General features: G+C 53.7%; 1 long non-coding RNA gene across 8 annotated transcripts in view; it reads left to right on the top strand.

Annotated features, from left to right (window-relative positions):
• The window catches only part of LOC127059704 (uncharacterized), a 90,000-nt gene extending 70,559 nt beyond the window's left edge, over positions 1-19,441 (top strand). For 2 of the 8 annotated variants that reach the window (XR_007777764.1, XR_007777761.1), the window contains exon 3: positions 19,427-19,441. This is a non-coding gene — a long non-coding RNA (uncharacterized LOC127059704). Of the gene's footprint in view, positions 1-19,219; positions 19,238-19,269; positions 19,288-19,376; positions 19,392-19,426 lie in introns of those variants that run through there. The other 6 variants (XR_007777765.1, XR_007777762.1, XR_007777766.1 and 3 more) reach the window with 3 other exon arrangements.
• Positions 19,442-19,738: the final 297 nt, after the last annotated feature.

The raw sequence follows: 19,738 nt of genomic DNA, 5'->3' as shown, positions 1-19,738 counted from the left end.
TTTATGGGTGCACACATAAAGTGAAGAGCTGCCTTCCCTCCAAACATTTTACAGTCTGGGTGCGAGCAGGGATGAGGCAAATGCAGTGAATTTGATGGCATTTGGTCAAACTTTGTTCAGCTGGGCCTTCAGCCCTTAAAGCAAACTGACTTCTGGAGGTGCCAAGCAGGGAACTCAAACTCCAGCAAGGAGCAGCTCCCAGACAGGGGCTTCAAACACTCAGACTTCCCAGGGAGGCTGACAATCCTGCTGGACGTGTCTCATTTTCACCTGAGGGAAACGCTGGCCTGGGGGAGTGAGGGAAGTGGGGATTTTCAAGGCAGGGGGAGCAGGGAGATCAGGCCAAGCGCTGCTCCAGCAGCCCAGAGCTCCTGAGCCAGGGGTGGAGCAGGGCTGAGCCCCAGAAAATAGAACTGGCTGGGCACCCCTGTGTCTTTGGTTGTTTGGGGTATTTATTGATGGATAAAGGCAATTTATCCTGGCTGAGACAAACTTGTCATGGCTTTTACACAACCAATCAGTCCTGGTGCTGCTGGGGGGGGGCTGGGCTGGGGGGACACATCCAGGGACATCCAAACACATCCAGGGCTGGGAGACACATCCAGGGAGATCCAAACACACCCAGGGCTGGGGGACACATCCAGGGAGATCCAAACACACCCAGGGCTGGGGGACACATCCAGGGACATCCAAACACATCCAGGGCTGGGAGACACATCCAGGGAGATCCAAACACACCCAGGGCTGGGGGACACATCCAGGGACATCCAAACACACCCAGGGCTGGGGGACACATCCAGGGCCATCCAAACACACCCAGGGCTGGGGGACACATCCAGAAAGGAAGAAACCATGAGGAGGACTCCATCTTATCACAGGGCTAATTAATTACTTAGTGACACTAGGTTATTCTATGCTGTATTACACTATATAGTACACATTACATTGAAATATACATTAACCTATAATATATATATAAATAAAATATTAATTAATAATAAATAATAAAATATATAAAATAAATATATATTGTTCTATGCTATATTACACTATATCACATCCCATCTGATCTGAGCCTGCCCAGCACTCAGCTCTGCTCCCCCTGCCCAGAATCTGTGACTGTCACCCTCAGTCCTGACACACACACACACCCCTGGCCCTGCCAGCCAAGGAACCAAACCCCATCCCTGGGGGGGACAATCCCCACACTGCATTCTGCTGGGGCACAAACACGGGCACTGCAGGGGAGATAAGAATTGTTCTTCCTTTCTCCGAGGCTCAGAGGATGTGGAACCCAGGAATGTTCTTGGGAGGAATTGTGCCTTGCTTTTCTCTGAGAGGAGAAATGGGGTGACACCATAAAACCCCCATTAACTCAGGGACAGGGAGTGGGGAATGGAAAAGCCTTCACCCAGAAAGCCACACCAGGGTCTGCTTTTTACAGGGCCCGTGGCCTCGTTCTTTATCTTTTCATTTATTTATTCTGGTGAGGAAGAGAGGCTCGAGGATGGCACAGGGCTCCCAGATCCCGGCTCACCCCACGTGCCCTGCCAGGCGCGTGCTGCTGCAGATGGCAGGGGATAAATTTAACTGCTGCTGTCCCTGGGGGCTGGCACACAGCTGAGTGGCACAGCCTGCTGTGCCCAGAGCCCTGCCTGCTGCAGCTGAGCGGGCATGGAGGGGCTGTGCTGCAGCAGCCTGCCCTGCTGGGAACCACGGGCTTTTCTCTTTGCTTCCCCACAGTCACAACCAGAGACACCCATGGAACGCTTTCAGGGCCACCCCAGGGCCACCTCCTGCTGTCCCAGTGTCCAGCCTGGCCTGGGAGGACACGTCCTTCACTGCCCCATCCCCTTGTTGTCAGGAGAAGCTCCAAATTACCATTGCAGATTGCACTGCCTCCTCCCTGCTGGCAAAGCTGGGTTTTTTCCCCCTCAGCTGCAAAAAAAAATTTGAACAAATAATTTAGGGGGCGGAGAAAAAAAAAAAAAAAAAAAAAAAAAGGAAAAAAAATCGTCGTTTTTTAGCACGTTCTTTTGGAAAGCAAAGAGATGGAAGCAGCAGCAGGGGAGAGGCAGGAGCTGAGTGCAGGAGCACAAATGATGTCCCGAGGGGCTCCTGGGGGAGCGCAGGCTCTGCCTCCTCTGCTCTCAGCTCCTCTTTGTGCTCTGCTGTGCTCAGGCCCTGCACCACCAGGGAAGGTGTTTGGTGGATCACAGCCTCCAGCCCTTTGCCCAGGAGTGGTTTTTTCCCTGCTCCACAAAGGATTTTGAAAAGGAAGATTTCCCTTCCCCACCACATTCCCTGGAGAGCAGGGCTGCTCCGGGGAGGATATTTCTGTGTGCTCCAAACCCCACACCCTGCTGCAGGCTGCTGCCTGATTTGCATGTTCTGAAGGTGCTGCTGAGGGGGAATTCAGTGGTTTCTAAACCTCGTGGTGTGCCAGCTCCCGTGCATATGCAATAATTTGTACTCGGAGATGCGCAGTGACCTCTTTTTTTTTCAGAGCAAGAAATGTTTTCATTAAAAATAAAACAGCAGATACATCAAGACATTTCCTCTTGTAAAGCCTCCTGTCCTGAATATCAAGTAGGAATAGCCAGGCTGTGCAAAGCTTTCTGATGGTGCTACACAGATAAAAACAGAGAGCCTGAGAGGGAGATTGGGCTGTTGAGTGACAGATAAACCCAACTTTAGGGGCTCTGAGACTTCCACAAACACATCACAGGACCAGGGAATGTCTGGGCTTGGAAGGGACCTTAAACCCCACCCAGTGCCACCCTGCCATGGCAGGGACACCTCCCACTGTCCCAGGGTGTCCCAGTGTCCAGCCTGGCCTTGGGCACTGCCAGGGATCCAGGGGGAGGCCCAACTGCTCTGGCAATTCCAGCCCAGCCAGGAATTCCCAGTTCCCAATCTCCCACCCATCCCTGCCCTCTGGCACTGGGAGCCATTCCCTGGCTCCTGTCCCTCCATCCCTTGGAAATCCTCTCTCCATCTTTCCTGCAGCTCCTTCAGGCCCTGCAAGACCACCCCTGGGTGACCCCAAACCTTCTCCTCTCCAGGGGAACATTCCCACCTCTCCAGCAGAGCTGCTCCATCCCATGGATCATCCTGGTTCTCCTCAGGGCTCTCCCCAGCACCTCCAGGTGCTCCCTGTGCCGGGCCCAGGGCTGGAGCCAGGATTCCAGCTGGGATCTCACCTGAGGGGGCAGAGGAGCAGAGCCCCAACCCCTTCCTGCTGGGCTCAGCCCTGGCTCGGGGGGCTCTGGGCTGGGGCAGGTCCAGCTCTCCCCACAGCACCCCCAAATCCCTTCCCAGGTGCTCATCCCAGCCTGGAGTGATGCCAGGGCCAGCCCCATCCGCAGGATTCCCTTGGGCCACTCCTGAGCTTGCCCAGGTCCCTCTGGGTGTGTCCTGCCCCTCAGCTTGGTGTCCCCTCCCTGTGCTGAGGGGGCCCTGCAGCCCTGGGTCCCTGTCCCTGGGGAGGAGGGACCCCTAAGGGACACCTGAGGGACACTGAGAGACATTGAGGGACACTGAGAGACCCCTAAGGGATCCTGAAGGACACTGAGTTACCCCTGAGGGACATTGAGGGACACCTAAAGGACCCCTGAGGGACACTGAGTTACCCCTGAGGGACACTGAGAGACCCCAAAGGGATCCTTGAGGGACACTGAGGGACATTGAGAGACCCTGAGTTACCCGAGGGACACTGAGGGACTCCTGAGGGACATTGAGGGACATTGAGGGACATTGAGGGACATTGAGGGACCCCTAAGGGATCCTGAGGGACACTGAGTTACCCCTGAGGGACACTGAGAGACCCCTAAGGGATCCTTGAGGGACACTGAGGGACTCCTGAGGGACATTGAGGGACTCCTGAGGGACAGCTTAGGGACATTGAGGGACCCCTAAGGGATCCTGAGGGAAACTGAGTTACCCCTGAGAGACACTGGCAGACCCTGAGGGACACTGAGTTACCCCTGAGAGATACTGAGGGACACTGAGGGACCCCTGAGGACCCCTGAGGGATCCCTAAGGGACCCCTGAGTGTCACCTCTGAGCACTGGTGGCCAGCAGGACTCTGGCCACGGCCCAGCAGCAGCATCCCCGTGGCTGAAGTGAAACACCTTCGACCAACACAAACCAAATCAGGGCCTGCAGAGACTTCAGGCCCCAAAATCTCCATTTTTTTAGCCCTTCCCGTGAAGCTGGGCTGTCTCGTGGGCACTGTGGATATTACAGCTCTGGGGATCCCTGAGCCAGGGGGGCAGCAGCAGGCTTGGGCTGCTGGAAATATTGGGAAAGGTTTTCCCCTGCTGGGAAATCTTCACCAGGAGAACAGGAACAGACTCCTGGAGACACCCAAAAGAGCACTCCCAGCGTCAGACCAGCTCCTGTGAGCAGCTCTGCTCTCTCTGGATGGAAGCAGAGCTGAGAAAACAGGGCATCACTGATTCCCACCATCCTGAGGAGCCAGCATCACCAGGCTGCCACCAAATCGTGGCTCCTGTGACCAACGTGCCTCCTTGGTTACAAATTGTGTTTGAAATTTCCGAGCTCTTGGAGCTGGCTGAGCCCTCCAAGCCCAGAGTTGGGAACACCTGAACAAATAGGAGCTGTCAGCTCTGTCCATGGCAATGCACAAACTCCTGCTGCTCCTTCTCTGGCAGGATTCAGGGCATTGCCAAAGAATGGGAATCAGAGCTCACAAAGCCCCCAATTCTCCATTAATTCAGGGTAAAAAAGAACTCATCTGCAAAGCCACGCTGCTAATTACTCTGATTTAAAGAGCGTTTCAATTACCTAATTGAGGCCCAGAAATAGGGCACTCAATTTAGGTGGTCAGTCACAGTTCAGAACTAATGAATGGTAAGTGATTAATACACAGCCCAGAAACACTCATCATCAGAAAATGATTCCTTGGAGCAGCCAGGGGCTGGCTGGCACTGCTCCTGGCACTCTGGGAATGCTGCCCCAGGCACAGCCAGCTGTCCCCAGGCTGTCACCCCAATGGGCTTGGCTCTCCAAAGGGCACAGAGAGGATTTTTCCACAGGGGCTTTGCCCAGAGCTGTGTCTTTGTTTGTTTGGGGTATTTATTGATGGATAAAGGCAATTTATCCTGGCTGAGACAAACTTGTCATGGCTTTTACACAACCAATCAGTCCTGGTGCTGCTGGGGGGGGGCTGGGCTGGGGGACACATCCAGGGACATCCAAACACACCCAGGGCTGGGGGACACATCCAGGGAGATCCAAACACATCCAGGGCTGGGGGGACACATCCAGGGAGATCCAAACACATCCAGGGAGATCCAAACACATCCAGGGACATCCAAACACATCCAGGGAGATCCAAACACATCCAGAGCTGGGGGACACATCCAGGGACATCCAAACACATCCAGGGCTGGGGGGACACATCCAGGGAGATCCAAACACACCCAGGGCTGGGGGGACACATCCAGGGAGATCCAAACACATCCAGAGCTGGGGGACACATCCAGGGAGATCCAAACACATCCAGGGCTGGGGGGACACATCCAGGGACATCCAAACACATCCAGGGCTGGGGGACACATCCAGGGACATCCAAAACACATCCAGGGCTGGGGGACACATCCAGGGACATCCAAACACATCCAGGGCTGGGGGACACATCCAGGGACATCCAAACACATCCAGGGCTGGGGGACACATCCAGGGAGATCCAAAACCATCCAGGGACATCCAAACATATCCAGAGCTGGGGGACACATCCAGGGACATCCAAAACCATCCAGGGACATCCAAACACATCCAGGGCTAGGGGGACACATCCAGGGACATCCAAACACATCCAGAGCTGGGGGACACATCCAGGGAGATCCAAACACATCCAGGGCTGGGAGACAGGATCCAGGGAGATCCAAACACACCCAGGGCAGGGGGACACATCCAGGGAGATCCAAACACATCCAGGGCTGGGGGACAGGATCCAGGGACATCCAAACACATCCAGGGACATCCCAACGCATCCAGGGCTGCCAGGGACAGGAGCAGAGGGAACGGCCTCAGGGCAGCTCAGGGTGGGCCCAGCAGGAATTTCCCCATGGAAAGGGGGCTCAGGCCTTGGCACTGCCCAGGGAGGGTTGCAGTGCCCATCCCTGCAGGTATCCAAGGATGCCATCAATTAGTCATTATTAATTGGCAAGTAATACAAAGCTAATAGCTGGTTATCACTAACAATAAGCACTCATAACTAAAGCACAAATTTAAGGCAAAGGAAGGAGCTCAAATTCTTCTGCAAAGAGTTTAATCCAGTGAGAAGTCACCTTCAGGTTGGGTAAAATATATTCAAGGTTTTTTCTACAACTCCTGACCCTTCCCAGAGGGAAAAGAGAATGAAGGAAAATCTTACAGCAGGGATGTTCCATTTCAACTACTCCAAAAAAATAACAAAAAATAAAATTAAAAAAAAATCACAGAATCCCAGAATGGTTTAGGCTGAAAGGGACCTTAAAACTCATCTTGTTCTGCCATGGTAGGGACACCTCCCACTGTCCCAGGCTGCTCCAAGCCCCAATGTCCAACCTGGCCTTGGGCACTGCCAGGGATCCAGGGGCAGCCACAACTGCTCTGGGCAATTGTTCTGAAGATTGAAAAAAAATATTCTGAAAAATTATATATATGTAAAATAAACGTATTCTGTGACAAATAAATGTATTTTTATACAGCTCTGAAAATAATACTAAAATTATTCTGAAAGTGCATTTTAAATTAGAACCAACCCCATTCCCACTGGAAATGGGAATGTCAGAGGACATGCCCAGGAGCAGGGCCCGTTGGGATGCAGGGAGAGGAGGCTCTGAGCAGCAGCCAGGGCTCAGCCTGTGCCCCTCTCTGAGCTCAGATAACAGGTACTGCTGTTATCTGCCTGCTTTGCCTCTCCTTCCCAATCCCTAGAAATTATTTGCCATAGCAACCCCCTGTGCCAATAAGTTGTACTATCTAATTACACCTTGCATGAAATTATTCCCATTTGTCAGTTTTCATGTTCCCACACCAGAAATGCTGTTCCAACAAGTCACACCTTCCAGAGCCGGCGTTTCCTTCACGAGTTTGCCTTAATTACCCCCCTCACCTTGGCCACAGCCCATGGCAGGAACAGTGCCCTGAACGGGGAACAACGAGCACTGGCTCCGAGGCTGAGCCATTGTTTTATTCCTCTGTGTCATTTATTATACTGTACTTATTGAGAAGCCCATAACCCTTGCAGAGAGAGTCACAGAGTCACAGAATCAGAGGGTCACAGAGTCACAGAGTCACAGAATCAGAGGGTCACAGGGTCACAGAGTCACAGAGTCAGAGGGTCACAGAGTCACAGAATCAGAGGGTCACAGAGTCACAGAGTCACAGAGTCACAGAGTCACAGAGTCAGAGGGTCACAGAGTCACAGAGTCAGAGGGTCACAGAGTCACAGAGTCACAGAGTCACAGAGTCACAGAGTCACAGAGTCAGAGGGTCACAGAGTCACAGAGTCACAGAGTCACAGAGTCACAGAATCAGAGGGTCACAGAGTCACAGAGTCACAGAGTCACAGAATCAGAGGGTCACAGGGTCACAGGATCACAGGGTCACAGAGTCTCAGAATGACCAGGTTGGAAGAGACCTTCAAGGCCATCAAGTCCAGCCCATCCCCAACACCCCAACTCACCCCTGGCACCCAGTGCCACATCCAGGCTTTGTTAAACACACCCAGGGATGGGGACTGCACCACCTCCCTGGGCAGAACATTCCAGAACTTTATCACCTTTCTGTAAAAACTTTTCCTGCTATCCAACCTGAATTTCCCCTGGCCCAGCTCCAGGCTGTGAGCCCTGGTTGTGTCAGTGCTGCTGGAGGACAGTCTGGCACAGCTTTGACCTCCCTGGGCAATCCCTCCAAACACCTCCAGTGTCCAATTAAGAAACCACCTGGGGTAAACAAATCCCCATAACACATTCCTCATGTGCACAACACCCAGTGCAGCCAGTGCAGAGCAGAACTGTTTCTCATCCTTTTCTCTGATCCCTCAGCCTTTCCCAGGACAATGCCTGGGGGAGTTGTGTTTCTCTCTGTGCCCAGAGAGCTGCTGCCACACCAGCCTGCTGCAGCCCTGCTGGCAGGGCCAGGCCTGGCGAGGCCACAGGGTGCCCTGAGTGTGCTGGTGACAGTGCTGGGACTGGGAGAGGAGAGGATGGGCCTCACCTGTGCTCACCTCCACCAGCACACCTTCATTTGGGCTCCAACAGCCTTCCCCAGGTGTGGCAGCCCCGACGGGCTCTAGGACAAAGTGGACAGATGGACACACCGTGGTTTAGCTGGAATCCCACCCAGTGCCATGGATGGCACCTCACATCCCACCCAGTGCCATGGATGGCACCTCCCATCCCATCCAGTGCCATGGATGGCACCTCACATCCCACCCAGTGCCATGGATGGCACCTCGCATCCCACCCAGGGCCGTGGATGGCACCTCACATCCCACCCAAGGCCGTGGATGGCACCTCACATCCCATCCAGTGCCATGGATGGCACCTCACATCCCACCCAGTGCCATGGATGGCACCTCACATCCCACCCAGGGCCATGGATGGCACCTCACATCCCACCCAGGGCCGTGGATGGCACCTCACATCCCACCCAGGGCCATGGATGGCACCTCACATCCCACCCAGGGCCATGGATGGCACCTCACATCCCACCCAGTGCCATCCATGGCACCTCCCACTGTGCCAGGGTGTGGGATTCACATTCTCTGAACCTGAGAGAAGTTGTAGGGAGATAGAATATAAGAAAATAAAGATGGTGCAGAAAGTAATCTCACCTCTAAGGAGCTGCAGCTGGGCCAATGATCAAAGATCAGGAACAGGCCTGACTTTAAAGGGGCACAGCTGTGACCAGCGAGATGAAGAGAGCTATAAAGAGTGGGGTGGGGTTGGGAAGGGAGCTGGGCTCAGTTGGCTGCTTTGGGAAGGAGAAGGAGTCAGTGCTCTGAGGAGTTGCCCACCAGAAACACCAAGAAGGTGTGAGACTTTTGTGATAAGGGGACAACAGCGTGGAACCCCTGCAAAGAGATGGCGACAGCAGTGAGAGAAGCAGAGAAAAGAATGATCCAAACAATTCTTATCTCATTTGCTGCTCCTGTTGTGCCAAAGTAGAATGCAATGTGGAGATTGTTTCCCCCAAGTGATGGTGGCTTGTTTCGTTGGCCCATGAGGGCCAGGTGTGTGCCCAGGCTGCTGTCAGCAGACAGCCACAAGGTTCCCATCAGGGCCAGGTGTGTGTCCAGGCTGCTCTCAGCAGACAGCCACAAGGTTCCCATCAGGGCCAGGTGTGTGCCCAGGCTGCTGTCAGCAGACAGCCACAAGGTTCCCATCAGGGCCAGGTGTGTGCCCAGGCTGCTCTCAGCAGACAGCCACAAGGTTCTGTGCAGCTGAGTGCTTGGGTGTTGTGGTGTAAAGCTAGGTTCTGCCCCTCAGCTGTGACTACTTCCTCCTTGCCTGTCCCCTGCCCGATCCTGATCACTGTGTCAAGATCCACATTCCAGCAAGGGCATCATGAGATTGGCAGAAGTTCAAAAGATGCCCTTCAGGCCTGGAGTCATTGGCCTGTCCAGATGTCATTGTTCCCTGAGACCCTCCCCCTCCCACCTGGTTGGTGGCTCACCTGTCCTCCCTCCCACCTTCCTGTGAGCTTAAAAGGCGTTGGGGCCATGCGGTCGGGGTCTGTTCGGAGCAGTACTGAGATTCGGAACTGTAATACCTTGGAATAAACTCTGGATTTAACTCTCCGGCAGAACCCGCTCTCTTTCTCTTCACCATCGCCTGGACCTTTTCCACTAGAGGTAAAACTGAGTTCATGGGCCCATTTCGAGTGCTTAATAGTAACTGCCTGCGAGCCAAAGGTGTCTCTGAGGAGAAATATCCCCAGTAGCCACCTCTAGCTCAAGAGCAATCAACACTTGGGTAGCTGCAGTTTCGATGCAGTGTAATACAGCACAGAATAATGTAGTATAATAAAGTGATTAATTAGCCCTCTGGTATCAATGGAGTCAGATGCCTCCTTCTCCCCGCTCACGGGCACCTTGCCAACCCTGTGCCAGGGTGGCCTTGGGCACTGCCAGGCCTGGGGGGCTCCTTGAGGAGGCTCAGGGAGCAGAGCAGGGCTGCAGGCAGCACAGCACATTGACATGTTTGGGTGGCAGTGGGGAAAGGTGCTGACAGCTGCTGCTGAATTAGGGGAAAAATCCTCTCCACAACGTGAAGGTTTATTACCATTTTTCATTAGGCTTAAAAGGTTCTCTGCACTCAGGGATTGCAATGAAGTTGATGAGAGGGGACAGCTTCATTAAATCAAAAGTTAGCTTTTCAAAACTTTATCCTGTGGTGTTTGCTGGAGAGAGCTCTGAGCCTGCTGGGCCTGCAGTTCCCCCAGAATGGACTGAGCCCCAAAAGGGCTCACTCTGGGCAGCATTCCCAAAACTGCCACTGGGATGGCCCTGGCAGGTCCTTCCTTTAGGGTGATGCTGAACATCATTCCTTGATCCACAAATCCCAGAGGATCCTGATGGGATCCTTCCTTTAGGGTGATGCTGAACATCATTCCCTGATCCCAAAATCCCATAGCCTCCTGATGGGATCCTTCCTTTAGGGTGATGCTGAACATCATTCCCTGATCCCAAAATCCCAGAGGATCCTGGTGGGATCCTTCCTGTGAGGTGATTCTGGACATCATTCCCTGATCCCAGTGGATCCTGGTGGAATCCTTCCTGTGGGGTAATGCTGTCCAGCATCACCCCACAGGAAGGATCCCATCAGGAGGCTCTGGGATTTTAGGATCAGGAGGTGCTGCCCAGTATCACTCCACAGGAAGGATTCCACCAGGATCTGCTGGGATCAGAAGGTGCTGTCCAGCATTACCCCACAGGAAGTATCCCATCAGGATCCTCTGGGATCTCCTAATCCCAAAATCCCAGAGGATCCTGATGGGATCCTTCCTGTGGGGTGAGGCTGGACAGCATCTCCTGATCCCAAAATCCCAGAGGATCCTGGTGGAATCCTTCCTGTAGGGTGAGGCTGGACAGCATCTCCTGATCCACAAATCCCAGCAGATCCTGATGGGATCCTTCCTGTGGAGTGATACTGGGCAGCATCTCCCGATCCCAAAATCCCAGAGGGTCCCAGAGGATCCCTGCAGCCAGAGTCTCCCAATGGGATCCTTCCTGTGGGGTGATGCTGGACAGCATCTCCTGATCCCAAAATCCCAGAGCCTCCTGATGGGATCCTTCCTGTGGGGTGATGTTTAACAGCACCTCCTGATCCCAAAATCCCGGAGCCTCCTGATGGGATCCTTCCTGTGGGGTGATGCTGGACAGCACCTCCTGATCCAAAATCCCAGAGGATCCTGATGGGATCCTTCCTGTGGGGTGATGCTGGACAGCATCCCCCCCTCCCTGATCCTGGGGGATCCCTGCAGCAGAGGCTCCTCCTGCCCCCCCCACAGGCTCACCCCGGGGCTCTGTGCCCACTGACCCCCAGACTGTCCCCGTGCACCCACCAGTGCAGCACAGAGCCGGCCCAGGGCAGCCCTGTCCTGCACCCCCAAATCCCTCCTGCCTCTGCCCCCAGGCTCCATCCCCCCCACGGGACAGGACCCCGTTCCTGCTCCAGGGCTGCCCCCAGGGACACAGGGAATCTGGGAGGAAGGCAGGGAGGGGACAGGAATGGGGGCAGCACCTCCCAGCTGGCTCACACTCCAGGATCCATGTTAAACAGCAGGGAAATCCTTATCAAAATAATCTGAGTTTCAGGTTTCTCAGGAATTCCAGGATTCATTGTAAACAGCAGGGAAATCCTTATCAAAACAATCTGAATTTCAGGTTTCTCAGGAATTCCAGGATTCATTGTAAACAGCAGGGAAATCCTTATCAAAACAATCTGAATTTCAGGTTTCTCAGGAATTCCAGGATCCATTTTAAACAGCAAGGAAATCCTTATCAAAATAATCTGAATTTCAGGTTTCTCAGGAATTCCAGGATCCATGTTAAACAGCAGGGAAATCCTTATAAAAATAATCTGAATTTCAGGTTTCTCAGGAATTCCAGAATTCATTTTAACCAGCAGGGAAATCCTTATCAAAATAGCCCAAATCTCCAGTTTTTCAGGAATTGAGAAGGAGTTTGCCTTCACAGGCAGAGGCAGGTGTGTGACACCATGGCACAGTTAATGCCACACAAATCAGTGTTTGCCTTTCGTCTGTGACCTGCCATTCCACTGGCTGTCCTCAGCAGACTGATTTATCTGTTTTCAGAGGTGATAAATTGCAGAATATTAAGATAATGGTGTAGCATTCATTACTACTCAGCTGTTTATTACCAAAATTTAAATGTAATTTAATTTCAAGTGGAAAATAATGATCATTACCGGGACAGGAAAAGACAACTCATTACTCATCTCCATCAGCATTTTATTTAACAGAACTCAGACAACAAAAAAGAAAGATTTAGTAAGTGCTTTCTGAATAAATGGAATGTTAATGGTTGATCATAAAATAAAATACAATGAGACCCTGGCACAGGGTGTCCAGAGCTGCCCCTGGATCCCTGGCAGTGCCCAAGGCCAGGCTGGACACTGGGACACCCTGGGACATTGGGAGGTGTCCCTGCCATGGCAGGGGTGGCACTGGATGAGCTTTGAGGTCCCTCCCAACCCAAACCAGCCTGGGATTCTATAATATATTGCAGCTTTTAGAAAAATAAAATTGCCTGAGTTTATCTTCACTGCTCAGAGTTTCTGTCAAAGTGTTTTTTTTTTTCATTTTAAAGCACATTTCTTGTAAAAATTATAATTGAAATACATCACAGCTTTCTGAGTCAGTTTAGCCAATGTAGAAATTTTCTGCTTAAATTATTGCCAGAGAGAAGCCTCAGCAGCTCCCCCAGAGCCTCCCCTGCCATGGGGAGCTGCCCCAGGCTGTCTCCTGGGAATCACAGGCTGCTTTGGGGTGGAGGAAATGCCACCCAGTGCCACCCCAGCCATGGCAGGGACACCTCCCACTGTCCCAGGGTGTCCCAGTGTCCAGCCTGGCCTTGGGCACTGCCAGGGATCCAGGGGCAGCCCCAGCTGCTCTGGCAATTCCAGCCCAGCCAGGAATTCCCAGTTCCCAATCTCCCATCCATCCCTGCCCTCTGGCACTGGGAGCCATTCCCTGGCTCCTGTCCCTCTGTCCTTGTCCCCGCTGTCCCATCAGGGGGAGCACAGGTGGTTCATCTCCTCATTATCATCCCCAGAGGGCTGCAGTGCTGGCACCAGGGCTCCCACAGCCCGGAGTTCATTTCTATTCATCAGTTTGTCCTGGCAGAAGCCCCCGTGCCCGGGCCAGGAGCCCTGGGGCACCCCCAGCCCTTGGTGCCCCGAGCCGGGGCCGCTCCAGCACTGAGGAAGATGAAGATGAAGATGAAGATGAAGATGAAGATGAAGATGATGAAGATGAAGATGATGAAGAGCTGCTCCTCCTTAACCTTGGCAGCCCTTCCCTGCTGTCCTGCCCTACATTGCACCCCCTTCATTCCCCTCTCCCTGCTGCAGGAGCAGTTTATTTGCAGAACATAAAAAGCCCTGAAAATCCAGTCCCTGACGATATTTCAGGCTGATGGTTTGCACTGTGCAGCAGCCTTTAATCTTCCTTGGGATAAAGCAAAACCTAAATTACCAGCTGGGAAGTGCTGGGTGCTGGGCTCAGAGTGGGCCAGCTCTGGGCACACAGCCAGGACAGAACAAAGTCCCCCCAAAAGCTCACCCTTTATTTTTCTTCCCAAATCTCCCTGCCCATTGTCTTATCGGCTCAGCTTGCAAACATTTAAAATCGGGATTAATATTGGCAGGGAAACACTCCGTGATTTCTTGCTCCTGGTACAAGAGAAGAGGACTGCCTAAAATCACAGTGTTATCAATGATCCCATTATGGCTCCAGTCCTGGAGAGCCTTCCCAGGATAAAGCTCATTTCAAAGCAGAGGCTCCCAATTTGAGGATTGTAAATACTGAACGGCACAGTTTGCACTGTGCATCCCCTGTGTGCCACTGCAGCTGGTGGCACCACCTTCCCAGTCCCACCTGCTCTGTTTTAATGACATTTTATAGAAACAGCACTTTTACCTGGCCAAGGTTTCCTCTAAAGGCATGGAGATTGCTCCATCCCAATTCCAGCCACATTTACCCTCTGATGTTTGCAATAAACCTCTGTTCTTGCTGAGAAATCCACAGAACTTCCTGACTTAAGCTGAAGGAGGGGAGATTTAATGGGATATTGGGAATTCCTGGCTGGGCTGGAATTGCCAGAGCAGCTGTGGCTGCCCCTGGATCCCTGGCAGTGCCCAAGGCCAGGTTGGACCCTGGGACACCCTGACACACCCATGGGAGGTGTCCCTGCCATGGCAGCGGTGGCAATTGATGGCCTCTAAAAATTAATTTGAAAGTCAGTAAAATTAGTGATTCCAAAAAAAACACGCCACTGAGTGGCAAGGTTCAGTTCTGCAGAGGTTTGGGGGAGCACTGCTCTGAATTTTGAAGCCTCTGACACTGCCAGGATGAAGCCCCAGTGTCTGTGTGGGCTCGCACTGCTCCATCCCTGCTCTGCTCCCAGTCCCAGCTCTGCAGAGCAGGAGGGATCCCCTGGCTCCCCCGGGGTGTGATGAGTGCTGAGAGCTCCCTGGGGTGCCCTGCCCAGGTCAGCAGAGCCCTGCTCTGATGGATGCAGCTCCCTTCTGCCCAGAGCCAAGCAGGAAACTTGGCAGGAATTACTGAAGGGAAAGTGGGCAAGTGCCAGAGCTGGCTTGGACACGTGATGGGCTCAGCTCAGCCCAGCTTGGGCTGGGGCAGCTCCTGAGCAGCTGTCACAGACCTGCCTGGCTGCCATTGCCCTGGGGATGGCACATCTGGAGCTCCAGCTGTGGCTCTGCCCTGCCCACCCACCCCTGAGCAGCTGTCACAGACCTGCCTGGCTGCCAATCCCCCGGGGATGGCACCTCTGGAGGCCCAGCTGTGGCTCTGCCCTGCCCACCCACCCCTGAGCAGCTGTCACAGACCTGCCTGGCTGCCACTCCCTGGGATGCACCTCAGGAGCCCAGCTGTGGCTCTGCCCTGCCCACCCACCCCTGAGCAGCTGTCACAGACCTGCCTGGCTGCCACTCCCCCGGGGATGGCACCTCAGGAGGCCCAGCTGTGGCTCTGCCCTGCCCACCCACCCCTGAGCAGCTGTCACAGACCTGCCTGGCTGCCACTCCCCCGGGGATGGCACCTCAGGAGGCCCAGCTGTGGCTCTGCCCTGCCCACCCACCCCTGAGCAGCTGTCACAGACCTGCCTGGCTGCCATTGCCCTGGGGATGGCACCTCTGGAGCTCCAGCTGTGGCTCTGCCCTGCCCACCCACCCCTGAGCAGCTGTCACAGACCTGCCTGGCTGCCACTCCCCCGGGGATGGCACCTCTGGAGCTCCAGCTGTGGCTCTGCCCTGCCCACCCACCCCTGAGCAGCTGTCACAGACCTGCTGGCTGCCATCCCCGGGATGGCACTCTGAGCCCAGCTGTGGCTCTGCCCTGCCCACCCACCCTGAGCAGCTGTCACAGACCTGCCTGGCTGCCATTCCCCGGGGATGGCACCTCTGGAGCTCCAGCTGTGGCTCTGCCCTGCCCACCCACCCCTGAGCAGCTGTCACAGACCTGCCTGGCTGCCAATCCCCTGGGGATGGCACCTCTGGAGCCCCAGCTGTGGCTCTGCCCTGCCCACAGCCCCAGGACACTCCCAGGTGGGCTCAGGTGTCCCTCAGTGGGCCGTGCTGCTTTAGGGAAAGGGACAGGAGCACGACCAGACTGAGAGAGGTTTACTGCTCAGACAAAACCACTCTGAAAGGCTGTGAGCTTTATAGGACAGCAGGCAGCCACAGCCTGAAATGGTCCCAGGCTCTTGGTTACAAGACAACACAGAACTTTCTGACTCAACAGGCTGAGGCCAAAGAGTTCATTTGCCTTTTCTAACCTGCCACAGTTACTTCTGTCTACTGCAATGTGGACACTTCTGCCCAATAAGGTCTGATCACATGCACACATGTCTGATTGCAGTGCACTGATCACATGCACACATGTGTGTCTGATTGCAGTGCACTGATCACATGCACACATGTCTGATTGCAGTGCACTGATCACATGCACACATGTCTGATTGCAGTGCACTGATCACATGCACACATGTGTGTCTGATTGCAGTGCACTGATCACATGCACACATGTGTGTCTGATTGCAGTGCACTGATCACATGCACACATGTCTGATTGCAGTGCCCTGATCACATGCACACATGTGTGTCTGATTGCACTGCCCTGATCACATGCACAGATGTGTGTGTGATTGCACTGCACTGATCACATGCACACATGTGTGTGTGATTGCAGTGCACTGATCACATGCACACATGTGTGTCTGATTGCAGTGCACTGATCACATGCACACATGTGTGTCTGATTGCAGTGCACTGATCACATGCACACATGTGTGTGTGATTGCACTGCACTGATCACATGCACACATGTGTGTCTGATTGCAGTGCACTGATCACATGCACACATGTGTGTGTGATTGCACTGCACTGATCACATGCACACATGTGTGTCTGATTGCAGTGCACTGATCACATGCACACATGTATGATTGCACTGCACTGATCACATGCACACATGTGTGTCTGATTGCACTGCCCTGATCACATGCACACATGTGTGTCTGATTGCAGTGCACTGATCACCTGTACACATGTATTTCTTTATTAAAACATCTCAATGGCCTGGTTTAGGGCAAATCTGGGAGAAAACCTCCCAAGGGGGCCCCTCTAGAAAGCAAACCCACATGGCCACTACCCCCAACTGGTTTGGGAAGGATTCCTCAGAGAGAAGTGGAAAGAACCTGTCCCTCCCCACATCAACTCCAGGGAGGAAAGGCTTGTGCTGAGGGTTTTGGGCTGAGACGTGTGGGCCGAGAGGTTTGGGCTGAAAAGTTTGGGCTGAGAGGTTTGGGCTGAGGGGTTTGGGCTGAGAGTTTTGTGCTGAAAGGTTTGGGCTGAGAGGTTTGGGCTGAGAGTTTTGTGCTGAAAGGTTTGGGCTGAGAGGTATGGGCTGAGTTTAAGGCTCCCTGAACTGCCTGACCTCAGGAACCAAAGTTTCAAACTGGAGAACTAAAAATACTGGTGGGGGGGCTCAGACTGTGCTGTGGGTGCTGAGCAAAGCCTCAATTTAAGATTTTATCATGGGGAACCTTGCCACACTGAACAGCCCCTCACAGGTCGCATAAAGACATTTCCTGTTCTGCCTCCTGTACACAAGGGCAAATCTCACCCAGGTACAACAAGATCAGGGGGGGGGGTGGGACGCAAGGGGACGCCGAGAAAACGGGTGCGTGCAATGGGGAGACCAGAGAAGTGAGGTAAAGCAGAACACGGAAAATAAAAATACAGGAGGGCGCGAGGCGAGGCGGAGAGATGAGGAGGAGCGCGGCGCAGGGGGCGCGCGAGGAGAGGGCGGAGAGGAGAGGAGAGAGAGGAGCGAGGCGAGGAAGAGGAGAGAGAGGGGAGAGGAGAAGGAGAGAGAGGGAGAGGAGAGGAGAGGAGATGGAGGAGAGGAGAGGGAGAGAGAGAGAGGAGCGGCAGAGGAGAGGAGGAGGCGCGAAGCCTAGGAGAGGAGTGGCGAGGTAGCGGGAGCGGAGGAGGCGCGGAGAGAACGAGCGGGCGGTGAGAGGAGAGATAGGACGACAAGAGCAGCGAGCGCAGCCGACGGTCTGACGACGAGAAGAGAACGGAGCAGACGAGAAGCGAAGCGCAGACGAGACGAGAAGGGCTGAAGGAGAAGAGAGCACCGAAGACGCCCGTAGCCGAGACGGCAGCGCGCTAGCGCCGGAAGCGACGAGAACGAGAACGCAGCGAAGTATGACGAGCAGAGAGAGCGGCGCGACAGAAAGGTACGAGAGCGACGCAGAAGACGAAGGCAGAGGGAAGCGAGATCCGAAGAGAAGACGACCGGCGCTAGAATCGAAGCGGCGTCCAGCTCCTAGAAGAGAGAAGAGAGACTAGTCCTCTCTCGCGATCAAGCTCTAGTCTCTCTCCTCATCGCTATCGTCTCTCTTCCTCTCTCTCTCTCCTCTCTCCTCTCTCCTCTCCCCAGAGCAGCTGCAGAGCCTTGTTTAAGAATTGCCATTTCGAGTTTACTAAAAAGCATCACCGGTGCCGAGGCTGCAAACCCTACCATGTAATTAGGAGTTAAACTCAACTCCCCACAGCAGCCAAGCACCGAGAAAAGCCAGCCCTGTGGATATGTTAGGTATTTTAATTCCCTTTTTTATCCCAGCCTAAATGACTGTGTTCTATTACCAAAGGAATATTGAGACAGAAAGTAAATGCAGAGGGACACTCCTGAGTAGGCAGCTGTTCAGGAAAACAGTTTAATAAAAATAGCTACTGTGCTGCCTGGAAATCCTCCAGAGTCGGGCTGGAAAGCTTCTCCTGCACTTGATTTAAGGAAAAAGGCACAGCTCCCACCCACCTGCTCTTCCAGGACCACGTTTCTCTCTGCTCTCCCACTCTTCCATGACCTCAATATTCTGGTTGTCTTCCACTCTCAAGGAGATTAAATAGCAGAAAGATCTTCAAAGAAGTTGAGTACAAATCAAATGCATTTTCAGCTGATGCATAATGAAATCACTGCTGTCAGATGGTGCAGATAGAGGGATTCAAAAGTAATTTGGGGATTTTTGTGCAAGGCCACCACCATTAAATCCAACAGCAGAGAAATCCCTCTGGGGGAACTGCTGCAAGCTGGGAATAGCAGCCAGAGGAGGCCCCACCCTATCCAAACACCATTTCCCATGTTTGAGTCACCTGCTGTCAAACAGCCACCGGCCTCAGTGGAGCCTGACAGGAAATCATGGAGCATTCATTTTATTTCAACATGGAATGGTGGTTCTAACTGAGAAACCCTCCCAGGGTCCAGGTCACCAGGAGAAACCATGTCCTGAGGGGTCAGCACAAAGCCTGGGGGTTTGGAGCATCTGACCAGGGAAGGTTTGGGAAGGTTTGGGAAGGGAAGGTTTGGGAAGGGAAGGTTTGGGAAGGTTTGGGAAGGTTTGGGAAGGTTTGGGAAGGTTTGGGAAGGGAAGGGAAGGTTTGGGAAGGGAAGGGAAGGGAAGGGAAGGTTTGGGAAGGGAAGGGAAGGTTTGGGAAGGGAAGGTTTGGGAAGGGAAAGGGAAGGTTTAGAAGGGAAGGTTTGGGAAGGTTGGGAAGGTTGGGAAGGTTGGGAAGGTTTGGGAAGGGAAGGGAAGGTTTGGGAAGGTTTGGGGAGGTTTGGGAAGGTTTGGGAAGGGAAGGGAAGGTTTGGGAAGGTTTGGGAAGGGAAGGTTTGGGAAGGTTTGGGAAGGGAAGGGAAGGGAAGGGAAGGGAAGGGAAGGGAAGGGAAGGGAAGGGAAGGGAGGGAAGGGAGGAAGGGAAGGGAAGGGAAGGGACGGAAGGGAAGGAAGGGAAGGGAAGGGAAAGGGAAGGGAAGGGAAGGGAAGGGAAGGGAAGGGAAGGGAAGGGAAGGGAAGGGAAGGGAAGGGAAGGGAAGGGAAGGGAAGGGAAGGGAAGGGAAGGGAAGGGAAGGGAAGGGAAGGGAAGGGAAGGGAAGGGAAAGGGAAGGGAAG

Source organism: Serinus canaria, chromosome 5, assembly GCF_022539315.1.
Source record: "Serinus canaria isolate serCan28SL12 chromosome 5, serCan2020, whole genome shotgun sequence".
NCBI lineage: Eukaryota > Metazoa > Chordata > Aves > Passeriformes > Fringillidae > Serinus > Serinus canaria.
Note: the sequence above shows the minus strand (reverse complement) of the source record. Positions and strands in the feature narration are given on the sequence as shown.